General features: G+C 36.5%; 1 long non-coding RNA gene across 2 annotated transcripts; it reads right to left on the reverse strand.

Annotated features, from left to right (window-relative positions):
• Nucleotides 1-817: 817 nt before the first annotated feature.
• Nucleotides 818-4,255, reverse strand: LOC110892077. 2 transcript variants are annotated; one of them, XR_004871359.1, is made up of 3 exons: nucleotides 4,194-4,255; nucleotides 3,068-3,149; nucleotides 818-861 (listed from the first exon to the last, which is right to left on the reverse strand). It is a non-coding gene; the product is annotated as an uncharacterized LOC110892077 (long non-coding RNA). The 2 variants fall into 2 exon arrangements; XR_002565812.1 differs by having other exon boundaries at nucleotides 3,068-3,154; nucleotides 4,194-4,236.
• Nucleotides 4,256-5,539: the final 1,284 nt, after the last annotated feature.

Raw genomic sequence — 5,539 nt, forward strand, 5'->3', positions numbered from 1 at the left:
CGTGTAATCATCGCCTTATGTCCGAGAAATGGGTTTCAGTTTCGTGCACATTTCTAAAATTTCCCCAAGACCACATCATTGCCTTTCGTTTAATAATTACCTTCCCAAGGAGATTTCTTCCTTTTTCTTTCAACATTGATACCCATACATATCAACATTGTGTACCTGGGGTCCGTCTGTCCATTCGCATCCTTGACTGCCTTAGCATCCACCTTAGACTGCATTCACGGATCAACCTCTCCAAACTTTTAAGCTTACCTTGCACATAGCAAACCGTTAGCTTCTTCATATGAATACATACATATACGTTTTCATACCATTTCTACCTTTAGATCTTGATCGAGTCATGGATTGTACAGGTTCCTTATCACAAGAGCACATAGGTTTGAGTTCAAGTACCTACCTTCTCGTACTTGATTCCCTCAAACCAGGGCTCTGATACCAACTTGTAAGACCCTAATACGTATTTGACTAAAAGTCGCAGCGGAAGTTCAAGCCATAAACTTTCTTTCATTATAAACACCTTAACTTATTTAAAAATTAACTTTAACATAACTTTTTCACATAAATCCATCAATCGACTTATTTACTAAGTAAAAACATAGCTTATGTTTACTACATTATATACATCAACGTTCCCGTACAATCTCACTAGTGACTCGATCCTCGATCTCTGTTCCTTGATGATCCGCGTGACTCGTACTACCTGCGCTCACCACATTAAATTCATAACATTAGTACGCATTATAAACATACAAGATTTATTCACGTTTACTTTTTGTTCCGTTAACTCTTTACATCCCAGCTTTCCATCTGATCGTACATTCCGTGGTGAGACTTTCTCATTGTACCTGCGTTACACTTCGTTCACAAGGCACACTATTATTATCGTCAATACTCAATTTCATTGAATACATGCGTATATACTTTCATACATACTTACATATGTGCATCCGTTCACACAGAACTACTTACAAATCTACGTACCTACATTCATACGTACGTTCCTACATACGTGCATACCTACATACATACACGCATACATGTCTACATACATACCTATTACATGCCTTCTCACAACCCTACATACGTGCACACACTTTCGTACATACTCACTTGGATATATATATACACATGCACATACTACCTACATACACACCTACATACATACATACATTCATTCATACATACCACTTATATTCACACATACATACATACATACCTTCATACGTATCTACTTAAGGAAATTCTTAACTTAGAATCCCACATTTAGGTACCATATTACTACATATTCTTTAGGATCCCACATTTAGGTACCATATTACTACATATTCTTTAGGATCCCACCTTTAGGTACCATATTACTACATATTCTTTAGGATCCCACATTTAGGTACCAAATTACTACATATTCTTTAGGATCCCACATTTAGGTACCATATTACTACATATTCTTTAGGATCCCACATTTAGGTACCATATTACTACATATTCTTTAGGATCCCACCTTTAGGTACCATATTACTACATATTCTTTAGGATCCCACATTTAGGTACCATATTACTACATATTCTTTAGGATCCCACATTTAGGTACCATATTACTACATATTCTTTAGGATCCCACATTTAGGTACCATATTACTACATATTCTTTAGGATCCCACCTTTAGGTACCATGTTACTACATATTCTTTAGGATCCCACATTTAGGTACCATATTACTACATATTCTTTAGGATCCCACATTTAGGTACCATATTACTACATATTCTTTAGGATCCCACATTTAGGTACCATATTACTACATATTCTTTAGGATCCCACATTTAGGTACCATATTACTACATATTCTTTAGGATCCCACCTTTAGGTACCATATTACTACATATTCTTTAGGATCCCACCTTTAGGTACCATATTACTACATATTCTTTAGGATCCCACATTTAGGTACCATATTACTACATATTCTTTAGGATCCCACATTTAGGTACCATATTACTACATATTCTTTAGGATCCCACATTTAGGTACCATATTACTACATATTCTTTAGGATCCCACCTTTAGGTACCATATTACTACATATTCTTTAGGATCCCACATTTAGGTACTATATTACTACATATTCTTTAGGATCCCACATTTAGGTACCATATTACTACATATTCTTTAGGATCCCACATTTAGGTACCATATTACTACATATTCTTTAGGATCCCACCTTTAGGTACCATATTACTACATATTCTTTAGGATCCCACATTTAGGTACCATATTACTACATATTCTTTAGGATCCCACATTTAGGTACCATATTACTACATATTCTTTAGGATCCCACATTTAGGTACCATATTACTACATATTCTTTAGGATCCCACATTTAGGCCCCCTACCCGTCGGCGACGCCCTCTAGTTTCTTTTTTTTTGCAGTTTTCTAAAGGTTCGTTTCGTCGTCCGTACGCACTAAAACGCACGTAACTTTCGAACCGTTTACCCGTTTAACCTCCCGTTTCTTCCTACATGCTTGTAAATTCACATCCTATCAAATGAACTTAAAATCCCATAACCGCCTTAAGGAAAATCTTAACTTACACGCTATCGGCTTATTACCCTCTTACCCATAATTCGACCCGTTCATGCATTCATCAACGTAACTTGTTTGTTTTACCATAAACTCTTATAAACCTAATAATATCAGTGACATCTATCATAAAATAATAAGTTCTTAGACATTTTTCATCCTCTTAACACGTTATCGTTCATATACTTAGTTTTGACCCGTTAAGGGTATTTGCGCGTTAAATGGTTTATGACATACCAAGACCATACTCTTCGCTTCCATACTTGTCTAAGACATTACACTAATCAATAACTTGCTTCTAAACTACTTATTAAGATCGTTTGCCCAAAATACCCATCAAGGGCATTTTGGTCAACTTTAATCCCATCATTTACGACGAAAGACTTTCCTACATATTTAACCTCAAACATCATGTTTAATTAATTTCAACACTTTATTACTTACTTGAACTAAGAAGTGATTACGGAAATCACTTACCTTGAGCGTCCAAGTTCAAGCATAGGTTCCATGCTTTCTTTTGACCCATTAGCCTCCGTGCTTGAGCCCGTAGACATGCTATCTATCCTTACATGGCCATACATTGATACCCTTGTTAGTAAACAAGGCCACACAAAGCATCAATCACAATAAATCTATGCTCAACAATTGACTTTCATTAATGGATTTCTTGCAACTCATAGCATAGATTAACAATGAGATCCTTTCTACTCGCATAATATAAACACGCCATTACATATCTTGCTATAAATATTTCATGCATCACTTTGACTTCCTAAACCGTACGTTTATGATAAGAGATCTACCTCACAACATTCCTACCATTGTTGACTTTCCAGAAAGTCAACTATCAAGCATTTCAACTTCCAACTTGGACACACATTCATTCACAAATTAACATGTTAGAATATAGTCATTATGCCATCTATGCTTCATACTCATTTTGTAGGACATATTTGGCCGCATAATCAAATAGTTACATATACACATATACATACGATTCCGTTCATATCAACATCTTTATAGTTAACGCCAATATCAATTAAGTTTACTCTTTTCTAGGATTCTCATTCGTTCCATAACCATTCTTAAGTTGAAACTAATACGATCAAACATTCCATATATATTCATCACATCATTCAAGCGTATGGTACGAATTTCACATATTATTGTCATTTAGGCATTTCATCAAACACCTTGTGTGCGTACTACCATCTAAGCTTAATGTACAACTAATTCATGCATATCCTTCTAACCTCATACATAATTCACCAAAATTCTTCCTTCTAATCATCATGAATCATTTCTACATAATCATTAAACATACTAGAATCACATTTCTTTCAATTCCTCTAACAAGAATCTACCATGCATGCCAAAATACATCAATATTAAGCAAGAATTGGACATGGGTGATCATTCAAGTTGTTATCATCACCATAACCAAATGGGTTTCACATATAAACATCAAATTAACCCAAATCTTACATAACCCATGTTCTATATGATGTTTCTAACCCTTATACATAATCAATTTCATATTATCTCACGGATTAGAGCATAACCCACTTCACCCATGATCACCAATCTTAAATTTAAAACATACCTTATGATCTCCTCATGTTGGTGATCATTAATCCATGCTCGGTTATAGATTTAAGCATCATTTAGCCTTTCAATTTGGATGATCTTTCATGTTTAGGGTTTGGAGTTCTTGAGAGCTCCTGAAGCTTCACGAACACACACGTATGTGTGTTTGTGTGTGTGTGTTGATCTTTTAATTAGTAAACAACTTTCATTTGTTTCCACTTTAGCCCCTCGGGTTTTCCTTTAAAACATAAAGGACACTACCTTTCATTACTTAATACTTTTGACCATACCCTTAACTATGTTAAATAGCCTAGTTATTTATTTCATGACGTGTCATAAAGGAACATCCGACAAATATTAACATTCAGATTTTGGGGCGTTACAGATGTGGTCCAGGAAACCACAGATAAAATTGAACAGATCCGGGATCGCATCAAGGCGGCCCGCGATCGTCAGAAATGTTACGCGGACCGAAGAAGGAAACCTTTATAGTTCGAGGTAGGTGATATGGTTTTGTTAAAGGTATCACCCTGGAAGGGTGTGGCACGCTTCGGGAAGCATGGAAAGTTGAATACGCGGTATATTGGTCCGTTCAGAATTTTGGAAAGAATTGGGTTAGTAGCGTACAAGCTGGACTTACCTGTTGAACTGAATGGCATTCATGATACATTTCATGTATCCAACTTAAAGAAAAGTCCAACTCAAGATACCGTTGTTATTCCCACCGACGAGATTCATGTTGACGACACGCTCCATTTTGTTGAACAACCGGTTGAGGTTACAGATTGGAAAGTGAACAAGACCCGCCGGAGCAGTGTTAAGCTCGTCAAGGTTCGTTGGAATGCCAGGCATGGACATGAATACACCTGGGAGCGTGAGGACCGGATGAGAGAGAAATACCCCCACTTATTTCCCAAGAACCCTGCATCTAGAAGCAGAACTTAAAATTTCGGGACGAAATTTTTCTAACGGGGGGAGAATGTGACAACCCTCACCAAACCAGGTATCCGTACGACTTGATTAATATTTAATTACTACTTAATTACTGTGCTTACTTGAAATTATGGATAAACTGCTACTTGAATTCTGATACATGTACTTATTTGCATCATACTTTATTTACTGTCACTCTATTATTTACATACAGAACTTTAGTGACAACCTTGATGCACCGAAAGCACAGTAGCACAATGAACGGATAACCTATTAAACATGCTGATATAGTCAGCATCAGGCGGACACTGCCTCTAAGGCCTGTATGAGCCAGAGATAGTTTGCTACACTAGTAGAGAGTGTAGGGATAAGAGAGTTGTAGAACTGCGTCACTAGGTATAGTTATAGTGACCGGATGTGCCTGAAACG

Source organism: Helianthus annuus, chromosome 11 (genome assembly GCF_002127325.2).
Source record: "Helianthus annuus cultivar XRQ/B chromosome 11, HanXRQr2.0-SUNRISE, whole genome shotgun sequence".
NCBI lineage: Eukaryota > Viridiplantae > Streptophyta > Magnoliopsida > Asterales > Asteraceae > Helianthus > Helianthus annuus.